This window comes from Falco cherrug, chromosome 8 (assembly GCF_023634085.1).
Source record: "Falco cherrug isolate bFalChe1 chromosome 8, bFalChe1.pri, whole genome shotgun sequence".
Classification (NCBI taxonomy): Eukaryota; Metazoa; Chordata; class Aves; order Falconiformes; family Falconidae; genus Falco; species Falco cherrug.
In genome coordinates, this window is record NC_073704.1 from 12421556 (window position 1) to 12438290 (window position 16735).

Sequence of the window (16735 nt, forward strand, 5' to 3'; positions counted from 1 at the left end):
TCTTCATAGTCATAAACTGAAGTAATTCCATTTGTTTGCTTTATCAAGATGAGAACCAAGTTGGAATTTGATTGCTGTAATGCAAGTAGTTTTCCCTGAAAAGTTAGAAGTCTCCTTTTTGTCAAGGATGCAGCATGACATGTTTTGTCAAGGACGAAGCATGACATGTTTTGATTTGTGGATGAATTCTAATGGGATACTAGGCCCAAAAGTTTAATGTTTCAAAAATTATGACACCACCAGAGCAGTGTGAAGAGGCAAAGGGCAAGTTTACTGTTTCAATATCCTCATGTACAGTTTCCAGAAGTTGGGTATAAGATGGCACCAAGAAAGTGAAACCAAGTGCAGTGGAGGGTTAATGTCTTTGATACTTTTGATATATTTCACTGGAAAGCCTTTACCTTTAAAGAGCAATACAAATGAATGAACGTGTAAACTTAAGGTGTGGGGCTAAAAGTGTTTTTATTAATATTGTTTCTTCCTGCTCAGTTGTGATCAGGTCTGGTGGCACTTTAGAAGTGATGCGGGGTTTGTATTTGAATGCAAAAGACTCTCGGTTACTACAGAAACATCAAAAATTCATCAGAGGCTTCACCAATTTTCCTTTTGCCTAGAGTTTCTCTGTATAGAAGCCTTCATAGGTATGCAGATAGTGTTTACACTTTTTCGTTACGAGAATTAAAAAATACGAAATATCTTTTAAAGGCAGCGCTTGGTAATGCATTCAAATGGTAGAAAGTCAGGAATATGCCTAGCTATTGGGTCCTGATTTACAACTATATTAATAGGGTTTTCCCTCTAAAAGTTTTCTACATTCTGAGGAAGAGAAGTAAATTGCTGATAACTGTTGAAATTTTATTAATAAAACTCACACCAGTTCATACTATGGAGAAAAAAATAGGGAGCATACATTAACACCTTCAGTAAAAAAAGTAACACTGTCTAACATTCAGAACTCACTAAGAGCACTGGTATGAATCAAATCACTAGCCTTGTTCTCATGGGGGACTTCAACCTACCAGGTGTCCACTGGAAATACAACACAGCAGAGAGGAAACAGCCTGGGAGGTTCCTGGAGTGTGTGGAAGATACTCCCTGACACAGCTGGGCAGGGAGCCAGCCTGGGGAGATGCCCTGCGGGACCTGCCGTTTGCAGACGGGGAAGGACTGGCGGGTGATGTGGTGGTTGGCCCTTGGCTACTAGTTTTTACTGCCTGCCTTTGGGAAATTTCTAGCCGCTTAGTTCCTGTTTTCCAGTCATGTTTGTGAAAAACAAACCTTTTCCTTCATAGGCATTACCTCTTATTTTACTCTTGAAAAAGGCTCTTGCCAGATGAATTTTGTTACCATTGGATCAGCAATGTTTTACAACACAAGGAAAGAAAATAGTGTAGGGATTAACAAAAGAAAAAACCAACCCCTACAAATATAGACACCACCTCCAAAAAATCCACACACACAAACTCTAGAAATTAAATGCAAAAATACTAGGTTAGGAAGGTTTTGGTATCATAATTTTTTTTTTTTTTCAAACACATTGCATAAGTTTGAATAATTTTCTTGAAAAGGTTTATACTCTGTGTCTCTTGGGACCTGGTCAGAATATCTTCCAAAATCACAAATGGCGGCGTGATGCATCAGCACTTTATCTTCATGACTGTTTTATGGGGTGGGGTGGGAGAGTCGCCATTTTTTTTTGCTACTGTAGTAGCCAGATTTCTTTTTATTAGTGAAAGCTCCTAAAAAGATTTTTGATGGCATTTTTATTTCAATATGGTAGTGTTGGTAGTTTTAAAGTCTGCTGTTCTGCTAATTTACATTTTATGCTTGGTCTCCTTCTGAAGAGATAGCAGCCCATTGTAGTTCACTTAAAATTATCAAAAAATACTCGGTATGTCATCTCTCCCCACTGACAGCATATAAACACTTCACCACCAGTGGCATAGAGCAACAGCTATCCTGGATACCTTCCTCGGAGGAGCTTTACGTTTTGATTAGTATAGTATTTCAAAAAGGATTGTTCAGAAATGTATTTGCAACTCCAACCCTTGTATGTGCCCCTTGATTAATACAATTATTTATTTGGCCACAGTCCAAGTATAATGTCAACAATCTTTCCTATGAAGAAGGCAAGATTTTGCTAGAACATTTCACCCAAGCAGAATTATGTAAGCCACCTTTTTCTTTTTTTTTTTTTTTTTCACCCATCTTATCCCCTGATTATGCAAACAAAATTAAGTGAACAGCGCTGTATCAATAGCCCTTCACCTGACTGTTCTGAGGATCACTGCTGACAGCATGCAGACTTCCCAAAATGAGTGGGTGGTAAAATGATAGGGCTATTTGTTCTCTAAGGATAAGCTTCAAAGATAATGAAATCTTTTTTTTTTTTGTGTTAATGAACATCGGAATGTGCTTTGGAGGCTGCATGGAGAGTGGTTGGTTCAGTAATGGTTGGGGATCTTGTGACCTCATTCAGAAATACCCAGCAAATGAAGTAGAACAGAGTCAGGTGTTTAAAGTTTCTGGGGGTTTTGGTGTTTGGTGTATTCTTGGGGAGGTTTGTAGTGGTTTTTTTATATTATTATTATTTTGTTGTTTCATCTGGAAATATTTACACGTGGTGTTTTGCAAGGGTTTCATTTGGATTTTCTATTGCATGTTTTCTTAGTAAGGAAGTAGTATGCATATCAGTAAATCATGCTTTTAATTAGATTAAAAATTGTTTTAGTAAGTAATATGCAAAAATTCATTGTCAACTGGAAAGTCAATGACTGGTTTAAGGATTTCATTAAAGCATCTTCAAGTATTGTCTTTTTGCTTTCCTGAAATGGCATAAAAATCTGCCATACTTCAAGGAAGGGGAAGTAAGCATGCTAAAGAGTTCTATGTGTGCTGGCATAGCCAACACTCTAAGCTGTGTTGGGGGGTAGGGCACGTACCTTTTACTGGTTTAAGTTTCCAGTTATTGCAGAAAATAGGTAAACTGGGTCTGACCTGGGATTGAAGGGGGTCATCATTTTCTGTTTCCTTTACTGAAGGTCCAGTAAGTTCTGTTATTTTGTTTGGGGCTTTTGGGGGTTTTTTTGGGTCTTCAGCTCTGTGAACTGGAAACAGGGAAAATATTGCTTGTTTCACCAGTGTTGTACATATTAGACCATCTTTTTTTTCTAATGTACATCTTCTAATTGCTAGCGCTGAAAGACTTCACAAAACTGCAGAAGGCCTCTTGTTAACTGTAGTGAAAACAATGTTGATAGTGATGCTAAGTAAAAAGTGTCATATGCAACACCTCTTAAAGGCAATGCTTTTGCAGCCTGAACAAAAAAGAAATAGATGTCACAGAACACCTCTGCTTTGCAGCATGGGAAATTAGAAATTCTGCTGTTGGTACCTAGTAGTGGTTGTTGAAAAGCAAAATACTTGCTTAGAATCATGAGTTCTGTCAAGAATACAAAATGTTTTTCTTTACGGTTTCACTGCTGGTTTCATGTCACCTTGCAATCAAAGCACAGCTTTGCTTGGTAGTTTGCTCCCGTGTTTTGTCACAACATAATACTATCTGTGTTGGCTGCATGCAACGTGTTTCTAAGTGCGTAACAAAACCAAGGTCTTCATCAAACAGCTTTAGTTCTGGGTCTGCTAAATCAAATCAAACAACCGTGGTAAGGGGTTTGCACCCACATGGTTTTCCACTAAAAGGGGCTATGTTATACCACGGTGATTGGTGGGGACACAAAAGCAAAATGAAGGAACACTTGCTAATGTTCAAGTGTCCATTGTGGTGATGCTTTTCAAAAACTGGCACGGAAAACCATCTGGCCGCAAAACCCACTTACAGAGTATTACAGCTCTGGATGTGGCATCATCAATACTTTCCTTTTTTGCTGAGGAATTTACTGTAATACAGAGATGATGGCCAGAAATCTGAAATCAGTCAGGAACCTCCCAATAGTTTTATTCTCTCGTAGGGCAAACTGTAACCTGACAGATGAGAGCAGTGTCGTAACTGGTCTAGACATGACAGCACAGAACTCAGCGTGACCCTATTTATCAGGCTTCTTTATGCTGCCGTAACTTTTTTAACTGGTTTCATCTGCTTTTGTGTAACTCTGCAGATTAGAGGCTGAAGATCTTTTGGAAGAGGAAAGCCTCTCGGCTAGAGAAGTGGCAGCTACCATCTTAAGGGGATGTTACATGAAGAGGTCTGGGAGTGCAAGTGTAGGCCATCACCTTGAGCTGGTAAGTGGTGAAATGCTATGTTCACCTTTCAAGAACTAGCAGGATCTTTCTGTTCACAAAGGAGAAAAGAATAATAATAATAATAAAAAGTATAAGGTATTTTTTTAGGAGCTATGTAGCAACCACTTTAAGGAAATCTAGTTTGAAAGCATGTGCCCAGTTTATAATTCCCTCGCTTGTTTTTAGAACCACACTGCATGTAGATATGTCATGCAAATGCCCCAAATTGCATCAGAGACCTCACAGGCCAAAGCTGTTGGTGGTTTTTTTCTTTCTTAGTTTGTTAAATTAAATTAGTTCAGCTACAAGAAGAACCACTTCAGACAAAAATCTTTTTTTTTTTTTTTTACCTGCACTAAATTTTATACAGAAAAAAAGAAAGAAAATAATTTCTTATACTCAACAGTTCTTGCTGGAAGGGGCCCTTTACAGAATTACTCACCCAAAAATCTAAACTCTGCAGCACTCTGGGACAGAAGGGAGATCATGGCAATGGTCCTCAAAGAAAGCAGATCTCTGAGCTGTAGATTACATGCCAGGAGTAAAAAAAAATGCATAGGACTGACTAGTCACAAAGGTAGCTTGTTTTTTCCAGGCATCCTGTGCTTTAGTAGGGAACCCAGCACTGGGATTAGGGCGTCCTGCCTTCTCGGTGACTGGATTCATGTGCAACAATACAGGCTGCAGAGAAATTTGACATAAATAACTCCTGTAGTACATGTAACAGATCGCTAGTTGTCTGGTGTAGGGCGATTTGTAAGTGCATGGTAAACAAACAAAAGCATTTTACCAATAGTTTAAAAAAGCAATTGAGATACCTCAGGGACATGTTTCTTGTTCAGACTGTTTCACACTGGAGATTTTTTTAAATTACTAAATCCTGTAGTAGTACCTGTAAAATCCCTTGGCACTACCAGTTTTTCAAGTGTTTCACTTCAATTTGCACTTATGCTAGTGAACATTTGAATATTTCTGTTCTTTTGTGTGTTTTTAGTTTTTTTCACTCTGTCTCAGTATTATGCTTTTACAGTCTTATGCTCTGCGATTGAAATAACATTTTTTGCCTATGCTTGGAGCGCATGTTCCCCATTCCTGGCTTTAAAGTGTCGCTGGGGCCAAGTCAATTTGCAACGTGGTGTGTTTTTTCCCACAGATGATGGGCGGCTGTTGTTTCAGATATCTCTCAAATGTTCAGTGGGATGATGAGACAAACACCTGTTTGTTTCCACAGTCTGTATAATCTGTACCATTTTTGCAGATGGTTCACTACACAGTTCTTTGAGGTACATGCTAAATAGTCATGAATGACTTGGGAGCAGAAACTGTTGGAAGGAATGCTGGAAGAAATGCAAAGATTAAAACTTCCATCAGATTTTTAAACTTGGCTGGGCAAGGGGGAGAGCCTATAAAGGGGACGGGGAAAGGGAGGGCTTGAAGACTGCAAATGGTCCCGGGCTGCTAATATGCCATTTTTCAGCTATGAAAGGAGTCTTCAGTAATACAGAAATGAAGCAGTTTACCCAGCAGAAAATAACTGTTGCCACTTTTTATTGGTTTTGGCAGGAGTTGGTGGTTCATCATTTGGACACACCAGGTACTTTCTTTGTGACTGTCATATAAATTAAAATGACAATGTTTCAAATGGTGACAAAATGACAAAGTACTGATGTGTAGTGGAAATCTAGCATGGCGAGAGAGATTCAGACAGGTAATATTGTCTTGAAAGGGAGTTGGAAGAGCATTTTGCTTTCGGTTTGTTTACTTACTGTGCTTTACCTTTGGGAACTAGGAGTTGTGAATGCAATCTCAAAATGTTTCTATTTTGCGTTTTGGGTTGTGTATTCATGGCATTCTCTCCTCCAGTGTCTCGAGGACTTTTCAGGACTCTGACTTACAACATTGTTCCTCACTTTGAAAACCAAACTAAGATCAAGCTTAATACGTTTGCTGTGGTTGGAATGTTTATGTCTGTCCACATAATAAGGAAAAATTCTCTGCAGTTAAAACTCACTCAGCTGCTTTAAATTCTCACAATCGCTGTTGTGACTCTCAAGTGTCAGAGAATACGGCTTGCATTTCAGAGCTATGTCCTCTGCCAGTCCTTCCCAATCCAAGAAATTCCTTGCTGTGCACAGCAGTTGCCTTATAACAGAAACACAGTATGACCTGGTCAGCATTGATAGGGAATGGTGGGAGAGTGCCCTGCGGCTGGGAGTTCACTGCTACCATTCCTGTGACCAGGGCCAGGCTTAAATCTCCACACAGCTCCTTAATGCCATACAGATTTCCTCCTTAGGGACTGAGTGGGACTTTGAGGATGAGAGTGAAGACAGATTGTGTGGTTACAAAAAAGGATTTATTTTCCGTAGGAAAAAAAAAAAGAGTATGTATTATTAATGTATTGATTAAATAAAGCCTAGCTGAAACACCTTTCCTTCAGCAAGGACTAAAGTTAAATGAGATTCTTGAGGTGTACAAACACACACCAGACGAAGTGTTAGAGAGTAATGCTGTTATTTCTAAGTGTTACACTGCTCTTTAGACTGAAATTAATAGATAAGAAAAAAGAAAAAAAAACAGGAAAAAAAAAAGTCAAAATGCAGCTAAGTCTCTTTTACTGCTGTTCCCATGAGAGGCTGTGGAAGTGGGAATGACTTCCAGTGACGATTATCTTGTTCCCTGGGATTATCTTGTTCCTCATCTTGCTAGCAGGTTTCTTTTAAAAGGGTTTCCGAGCCTCCTTCCCACCACGTGCCCCTGTTGGGCTGCAGGGGAGGCCCATGTGGAGAGCTGGGGAAGGCATTCAAACTGACCTGTGTTAGCTCAGCGAAGGAAATTCTGTATGTGCCACCATTAATCGGCACTGGAACCACTAACACTCAGGTTTAGGGGGATGTTTCTATCTGTAGTCATTTAGGAAATGTGTATCTGACTGGCTGGTCTATACTTTTGCCTTATAGGTTTGAACTATTTGGTGGCCATAACCAATTGTAAAATGCCAGAAATGCAGCAATACCTTGAATGAAGCTACCTAGCATCCTTCAGATTAAGAACTGGTACTTTAAGTACAGCTGTCATAATGGCTGTTTTAAAAAGCTGTAAGAACTCCTCTAGATGGTGTTCATTTCGGTGAGAAATTACATGGTGTTAAAGGAAAGGGTTTCTGTGCCCAGGATTGGTTCTATGACTATGTTTGGTTCGAACTTCACTTTTGTTAATTTTGTGATGTAACTTGTATTTCTAAACATAACTAAAATGTTGGACTTCAAAATCTGAGGCTCACACATCCCACTTTGAAACAAAGCATTAAACATTCCCCCCGTCCTTCTATGCTGTCCCTTCTGTGCTGTAGGAGACTCTGATTTTCCAGTAACATTTCAAAGGCTGTTTCAAAAGTCAGGCTGGTGTGACTGGTTAGTGATGCACTCTTGAGATTTAAGGTCTGATTTCTTGCTTCTACCTTCCAGCTTCTGGTTTTAATCTTCTGTGGAGATGTGCTGAACGGAACAGCTGGCCTATAATTGGGAGAGATTGATGCAGACACTTATCTCTGTGGGTGTTACTCCTCTTCTTGGCATTATTGCAGTTAAAACGGTTATCATTTCCATCTACAGTGACTTTCTATGACAAAAATAAGCATGTGCCACTTACCTTTTCAGTATTATCAAAATGTTTGAGTTGACTGATTTTATTCATTGTTCTATTTCTTTTCCTCCTCTCTTTCTTTTTTTTTTTCTTTTTTTTTTTCCCCCCCCCTGCTCATCCTGGGTCTGGCTATAGTGTAGCAAAAGCTGTACATAGTAATTGCTTGCATGCTATTTAGTGGAAGCAGGCAGCATCTAAAGGAGCTTAAAATTAGTCCTGCTTACCACAAATGGAGTGACAAAAATCTTTTAACCTGACAATCAGGGAAAAAATCCAAAGTATTTTACAACTGTGCTCCCATATTCTACAGTAATTCTTCAGATTATTTAGATCTTGTTACACTGGCCACTTTTCATGCCACGCACTTACAGTTCTCTTCTAACTGTGACAGCTCCTGGGCAGGTGCCCCTCTTCTTGAGACAGTCATTTCCTAATTCATAAAAATTGGGAAGGCAAACTGGGGTGATCAGACTTCATGTAAGTGGTGAAAAGAGGGCCTGTGCTAAGTAACAGATTGGAATTTATTATCTTCAGCAAATATTTCTAGCATGATCTCACTTAATCCATTCATCGGTCTGGGTGTGATCTCCAAAATCTGAAAGAAACACAATTATTAATCTTAGTAGTATGCAGAAGTTTAGCTTCCTCGACTGCTGTGGTGATTGCTTTCTGCTGTCTCATCTTTTTCTGTAAAACAGGCAATACATAGCAAACATTCAGGCATCTGGGAAAAAGAAAATGCATGGCTCTGGTGCATACAAGTAATGCTACTAATGATGAAAGAAAACAACCTTTTGAAGGTCAGGTTACCGCACATCCCAAATCCAGAAAGTATTTGTCATGCTCCAAAAATTGATCTGAAATCCGATCCATCTTGGAGAATAAATCACTACAGGAAGCATGCATTAGAGGATCTCTTTGTGAAATTCCTTATGGGACTGATTTTCTGGAAGCAGACTTAAGTATCGTACTGGTAATAGGACTAGCATGCTGGAAGGAGGGGTGCAACCCAAAACCCGAAAAAAAAGGTATTTATAAAAAACATAGTAGAGGGCTAGCACAGGTCTCTTCCTCTGAAAAGACAGTAACACAAAACCTTACACCCCGGTGGGTCTGCTGTGTGCCTATTCAACCGTTTTTAGCTTTTACAGTTTGTGCTACCATGGGCTGCAACTGTAATAGCCAGGGAGGGGGAGGAAATCTTCTGCTAGAGTGTTCAATTTGAAATTATTTTCAGGCAGAAGCAGCTGAACCATATGATTCCTGCTAAGGGAAGGGGCTGTCTTGGAAAAGAAGATGGCTGATATGGAGAGCAACACAGCATAAGAGACATCTGAAACATAGTTTTATAAACTGTGTATTTTTCCTGCTTATCCGTAATACTCTCTTTAATATTTTTGTAGGCAAATTGTGCATGGATCATTTTTTTCCAGCTGTCTTTTGCTATTTGTATACTTACCTTTATTCAACCCCTTTCTTTTCAATAGCTGGGGGTTTTTTTGTCTTTCACCCATGGCAACAGAGCCAGTGCTTCTTTGCAAAATTAATAGAGTCCTTTGCACAACATCTCCATACAAAGGTAGGTACCTATTATTGGACAAACAATAAGTACCCATTCATAACAATTGCTGTGTATGATGATGATGTGATAGTTCCTAGCAATGGATCATTAAGATGATGGCATTAGCCACGTCAAGTGGTGATCTATAAGTTTTGTCACAGCAAGGCAACCATAAAACCTTCAAATTGTATACAGCTTTATCACACGTCCTGTCTTGTCTTAGTAGCTGTTATCTATCATCCATTCTTCTGTCTCATCCTCCTGTTTTCTCAGATGAGCAAGTTCTTTGAAGCTTCCATTTGCTTGCTCTGTGACTGGATCAAACGACACAAAATCCACAGGGCTTTGAAACGGGAGGAGGAGTGAAAGAAAAAGATTGGAGTCAGATAGAAAAGACAGACATTTGTCTGTCAATTGATTGGTCTGGTTTTGATGTTGACATTTGCAAGTATAAAGGCATTACAGAGAGGCAGCAATGAGCAATGGTATTTTTAGCACTGTGCTGCAAAAATAGCCACTTGAATCTTTCTATTATTTGACATACGGCTGTGGAACAGCCCTTTTGACCTCCCCCACTCTTGCACCTGTGCTCCCCTTCTGCTATCTTCTCAGTTATGGTCTGTTGTTCTCACAGAAGCAATCACTGCAGAGACAGTAAGCTGGATACGACTGTTGCATTAGCTACTGCTTGAGTACATCATGTTGCAGTTCATTACGATTTTGATGTTACTTTTTATTTATTTATTTGGAGAGTGCTTAGGCTTTTCTTAGAGGAGATAACTTGGCCCTTTATGTACCGTACCTTCATCTGCTAAAGCCCCATACAACGATGAGAAAACAGTGTGTAACTGAGATGTAACACTGTTTCATCCTAATAAAAAATCAGTTAACTGGTATGATTGCTGAGCTTATTGTGGCACAACTCTGTGTATTGCTAATTTGTTTAGCTTTCATGCACCGTAAAGCAGAGTATCAGAAAGTACACTATGGTTTAGGAGTGTTCCTAACATACATGTATACACACGCATAAATGAAATTATGAGATCTCTGAACACTTCTGCTCCATTATTAGATGAAAAATGTTCTTTTTGTATTAAACACCACCGTAAGATACTGTCTTGCAGTAGATGCTAGTAATTATGAAATGGTAATTGGTGCTGAGAAGGTTTCTTTGCCTTAAAAAGATCTATAGTCTACAGAGATCCTTGAGTGGCAGTCTAGATATGAAAAATGTTACTTGAATTAAGCACAGTTTATATTCCTGTCCATTTTTTATAGCACTTTCCAGAGGCTCTACTTAAGTTTTAAGCTTTCTCCATAAAGGCGCATGCAATAAAAATGTTGCTGCCTCCAGCTTGTATGCGTGAAAGCTCTTTTTTTTTTTTTCTTCTGTCCTAACTTTATCAGTTTCTTTAATAAAAGATATTAACTCTCTTCGCAAACTTGTCTCACAGAGAGAAGAAAAATATCCCCTGCTCCAAAGAAAATATCAGTTATATTTAATGATTACAACAAATCAGTGTAAGAGAAGACGTAAGGCAACTGCAAGAAAATTCTAGGGAACAGCAAGCTATAAAAGCTACAATTGTCTAGCTGTTCTGAATGTGGGGTTTTTTTGTTTTTCATAGTAGAAACAAGTTTTAAGTGGCAAAATCACTGAACATTAAAGAGACTTTAGTATTTATTTGGTATGCAGTGGAAAAAGACGTAGACTAAATGGTCAACAGTCCTCACCTAAGGGTTCTCCTTTCTTTCAGGGGCACCAGACAATGAAGCATGGTGAGCGCGGCAGGCATTGACAGCTTCTAGACAGTGCTGAGATTGCAAGCGAAGTTACGGCACCTGCTTGCTGCAGCTGATCCTTCATTATTATGGGTAAACAACAACCACAAAATATAGCAAAAAGACTTTCAAAGCAGTGGTTTTAAAAGTGCATGGGTAGGGCTGCTTTTCAGTAAGTCGGGAGAAGAAGATGGAGCAGTAGGAGACGTTGGCTTATCTTTATCGCAGTGGCTTAGCGTACTGCAGAACTCTGAAGCCAGTTTCTTCCATACTTGGGGCTCTCCCATTAAAGAGAAGCTGCCACTCATGTAACTTGTCTCCTCGGGGAAACAAAAAGGGTTATCTGTGTGTGACCAGGCCAAGATTTGGATTAGCTCTCCAGAGGCAGAGGATTAGTGCACTAGGCAAAAATAATACCCTTAAAGGTGGAAAGCTTTAAGGTTTTCAACCATACATATTCATAAACTGGCTCAGAAAGGTTTGGTTCACAAGATAAGCTGTCAGCAAGGGTCCCTTCCACCTAAAGTTATTTCTTTTCTAATGAAAAAAAATCTGACCAAAAAAAGCTGCGCAGTCAAATTAAACTACACATTTTCAGCTTCAGAGATTGTATTTCACCATGTGTATGAAATAGGTTTTACTGGAGCATATGAAAAATTTGCAAGTGGCCTTTTTTACTAATAAAAAAATAGTGACATTATTTAAGAAGAATTGGTCTAGATATAAAACTTGTTGGATGAAAATATCTTGTTTCTTGCAGCTCACATGCTCATCTCTCCAGAAATACTTCTGCAACCTGCTGGGAGCCCAAGGTTTTAGGATCTGAAATCCTTTTCACAGTGTGACTGGCTGAGGGGTGTCCAGAGAGGTTAGGCTTCCAACTTGGAGTTTCTCTGCTTTGCAAACAGAAGCAAGGATGTGGAAACCTGGGTCACTTGCTCACAAGGTATGAAGCTGTTGGGTACCCAGCTCCCCAGGGCAACTGGAGCTGTGCAGCCCTGCCTTCTGTCACAGTTCCCAGGCTTCCCCTTTCATGCAGAGTTTTGTTGATTTGACTGTTTTCTGGCTCAGAATCACCACTTTTGAAACTTTCTCTGCCCCAAGTAGCATGGCAGGGAAAACTGAGGTAGAAAGGTGTTTCTTGTGAGCCTATGTTTGACTAGATTGCTGTGAAAACTAACACTTCAGTTTTGAAAAATCAGTACATTCTAATGAAAAGCCATTAGCAGGAGCTTCTGGTTAGACTGCTGAGCACTTGTTTTTTTAAATTTACAGCTGCAAAGAAGGAAAAAAACCAAACAAAAAAACCCTACTCAACCAGGTGAAACTCCTGTCATACAGTGTCTTCCTATGGCCAGGTCAGATGTCTTTCTCCTCCTCCAACTTCAGCTGCTGCAGAGGCTGCACAGAACTAAATGGTCTTCCAGTGCTTTTACAGGAAACTGGTGTTTTTGACAGACTGCCAGAGCTGCTTCCTCTGGAAAACAAGTAAGGTAGGAGATGAATTACACAGGACAACAAAGAGACACTTCCTTAACTGAAAAGGATTCAATCTGGCACATATCAAAAGTGACAATACATTAGAGAAGAGCCATTTATAGCAGTGTCTGTTAAGCAGCCAAACCATAGTCACCACTCTCTGCTTTACCTAGTAGTGTATTTTGTGAAAATAATTATAAACGCCCTTTGCAACAGCCAGGAATCTGAAGTTCAGGCAGTTTGGGTAGTAAATAATTTTTTTTTGTCATATTGCAGAACAGAAATGCAAGCATCAGGCCTTTAATAGCTGACCAGCAAGCTAGTTTTTCTAGTCCTAATAATAATTATATATGCATTTCAAACCTCACTAAATAGAGGTGGAAGGACATATTATTTTTGAAGGGATTTATTATGTCCCAAATGACAATTTTGATGGTAAGTATATTCCTTACATTTTATGTCTATCTTTACTTCTATCAACAAAGCACAATTGTATAAAAAAACCCTAACCCTCTGGTCCTACAGATTGAGTACTCTGTCTTCTACATACTATTGCCTGCCTAAAGGAAAGAAACAACCATGCTGGGGAGGCAGCAGAACAGGAGATACTCAGCTAATCCTACAAATGAAACTAGAAGCCATAGAGACATGCAGCTCCAACAGAATGCAGCTTCTCTGCTCAGAAGGTGTGTTTAAGTGAGTTGTCAACAGGTCATATCTAATCCATGCCAAGGTCCACAAACTGTTAAATAAAAAATACTGTGTTAATGCCACTTATGCCAACAGTGCTCCTGGATTTTGTTTGCTCGGTCCTCATCTATTTGTCAGGTGCTACTTATGCAGTCCAGTAGGGATTGTAGTAAGCATGGTATTTACCCACCCTTATTCTGGATGCACTGAGGAATATATATGTCAAACACATCCCAATTTAGATTAGATTATTGACAAACAGAAAAACTGTGACTTTAATTCTTGGGGTGATAAGCACAAATAATAGCTTACCAGGGAGTTTTGGCAAATAAAAAAAAAAAAACCACAAAAAACAAAAACAAAAAAAAAAAAAACCACCAACCAACCATCCAAAAAAACCCCAAAACCCCAACGAAAAAAAACAATCTATAAATCTGCTTTGCATCCTAAGAGTAACATGTATCAACCTAACTTCTGAACATGAGAAAAGGCATAAACACAATATCCTCTTTACAGCTGGGCTCCTCTGAATATAGAAGCCACAAAAGAGGTTATGCCTGGTTTATTGTTACTGTATTTCTGCAGGGGCAGAGGTAAATTCTGGGTGCACACATCAGTTGGCACAAAGTAGGGCTGGTGTGCCTTGTCTGAGCCCTTCCCAGTGCAGCAGGTGCCCGTAGGAGATTTTTTCTAAACTGTCTGGAATGCATCCCCTGTGGGACCCTGTGCTAAGAGATACCATTGGCTGTAGTCACTATATTTAGGCGGTTACGTGGAGGTTCTGATCAACTGTTGTGAACATTTACTGTGAATGCTTCTTCTGCTTATATATTGTGAAAAGCTTAATGATGCATTTTACCCGAGTCTGTCTTCAATGGTTATTATTAAGGCAGGGGTGTTTTTTCACCCTCGGTGAAACACTTACTGTCAATAGCAATTTTTAGAGAAACAAGCTATTATACAAAGGTCAAGGAATTTTGTAAAGATCGTAATTGCCTAAAGGCTTCATTAACCTTTACAAAATAGTGGTTGCTGGATTACACAACATACGATTAAATGACCATTAACATCCAGAGCAATTAATGAAAGTAACAACCTTAAGGCACTGCAAATCACATAGATGCTACCCAGTATCAGTCTCCAAGCACAAGTCTCATCCCAGCCAACGGACTTGAAATAAGAAGTTCTACAATGACAAAGACTACTTTCTGTGGAGTGTGCAATCCAGGCAACATACTTGCCTGTGTTTATTATAATGTTTATTATATGTTTATTAGTGCCTGACAGAACATTATGGTGAGACTGAATGGAATATCCAGTTCCCATAGTGCTGTCCTCTTTCTTCAGGTATTCAGAAATTAACGGATCTCACAACTAATAACCACTTGAAGTAATGAGACCCTGTCCCTTTTGTTTGAAGAGAAACCAGAGAACAGAAATCCATATTTTCCCACAAATCTTTTCACGTGCTTAAGCTGATGATCCGTATTTGAGTAAACAGGTACAAAGAAATGACATTAAAACCTTTTTGATCTACCTCTCCAAATAATCTGTTTAACCTCAAAGAAATGAAGCTTACCTTGTACTACTAACCTGAACAGAAAAGCTTATCCAGCTTCAGCATTGTTATTTCTGATGATGTTGAGTGTTTCTTTGTAACAAACCATCCAGCACTTTTTCTAAGAAAATTCAATAAAATGTGTTGAATTGGAAAAATAAATATGCGCTATTAATCAACTAAAATTTTGACACAGTTAAAATAATAATAATATAGAGAAAAAATAGAAAGAAAAAAGAGAGGAAAACCAAAGGCAAATAACGATAAAGGTAACAGATCACATATTCAAGTTGGAAAAAGCAGAATCGTGGTTCTCTGTAATCTTAGGTACAAAGAAGGCATTAAACTAAGTATAAAAGGGTGCCATCTGAGTGACTCCAGGCTTCATTTATTGTACACTATTCAGTTCTCTCTGAAAGTGGAACTATTAATTTTCTCATGCTTTCCCCACTTTGCAGCACTCATTGCTACAGTACCAAAGGACTTCTCAAACATGAATTGACCTATGCAATACTATTTTATTGGTGTAGAATTACACTCAGATGAAGAACAGAGAGCAACAGAGTACTGTAAGTGTTGTCTACTCATTTTGGATTTACCTTCTTATGTCACGCTTTTTTGAACAATGCAGAGCTTTAAATACTCATATTGACAGATGTACATGCTGTTGCCTGTGACCTCATATGAAGTTGTAAGTACCAAGCATGGAAAGGTCAGTTTCAGCAGGTAAAGCATCTTGGCGCAATTGAAGAACAGTGCCTGTATGGAGCAGAGGGCCTGACCATTTTTTTTTTATGTTGAGAGTATTTCCATAGGAAGGAAGGATCTGATGTAGTCTACATCGTTGTTAATTTGTATTCAGAGTCACAATCAGTTATGCCGATCTCAATAGGAGATGTATGATCTGCACTGAATGTAAAAACTTTAAACCTCTTTTTAGATAAGTGGCATTTTGTTAGATAAAGTATTTAATGAAGACTTTTATTTTTCAACAGGTCTGAAATTTAGTTGGAATATGCTCATATCTGTAAAAGCATTAGCAAAATAGCTTCCACCTTTTTTTTTTTGGTGGTTGTTTGCAATTTGGTTAAAACATTTGGAGGGGAATTACTACCTGCTCATCTCTTAAGCAAGAAAGAAAGGTGAACTGGTTGCATAGCAACAGCACCTACAAATAACCAGGCATTTGCAGATATTATACATTATAAGGAAGGAAGAAATGCAATTTGAGCCATGCTGAATATTTCATAGAAAACTTATTTTTGAGCCTACTGATAGGACAGCTGTTTCCCCTAAGCATCTTCACAGTGAAGAAAGGAACCTAAATCTGACTTTCTGATAACTTTGAGATCCAAAACATAGACTAGAGTAAGCTGTAGTGCTTTTTTATTACCACAACCTGTTCTGCACTGGGCCAGGCGCAAAGCTGTCTTCAGATGAGGTACTCCAGATTTCTGGGAAAATCTCTGGAATGGAATCGCTTCCAGAGAAAGCATGCTTCATGCTTTATAACTGTAACTGGTGTCTGTTCTTAATAACCAACTTACAGCACCTGAGATTCAGGCCGATAAGTAGTATTCCAAGTCCAATGGATCAAATTAATATTTGAGAAACCAGAAATGCCACTTAGTCCTTTGTGTGCCAAACATACAAAAAACTCCAGAAAGTTATGCTGGCACTAAGTATCATCAGGCTCTTTACAAAGTGAAATACTTACTTACATCACAACTGGTTTCAACGTTGTTTTCCTCTTCCGACTTATGATTAGTTGTGGTGCT

At 38.9% G+C, this 16735-nt stretch overlaps 2 long non-coding RNA genes across 2 annotated transcripts; both read left to right on the forward strand.

Moving 5' to 3' along the window:
* Positions 1-4124: 4124 nt before the first annotated feature.
* On the forward strand, positions 4125-7785 carry LOC129736705 (uncharacterized). Its single transcript, XR_008733724.1, has 3 exons — positions 4125-4242; positions 5806-5836; positions 7710-7785. It is a non-coding gene; the product is annotated as an uncharacterized LOC129736705 (long non-coding RNA).
* A 1590-nt stretch (positions 7786-9375) lies between these two features.
* LOC114016469 (uncharacterized) lies at positions 9376-13383 on the forward strand. The gene is made up of 5 exons (XR_003560918.2): positions 9376-9466; positions 11206-11323; positions 11991-12176; positions 12506-12723; positions 13235-13383. It is a non-coding gene; the product is annotated as an uncharacterized LOC114016469 (long non-coding RNA).
* Positions 13384-16735: the final 3352 nt, after the last annotated feature.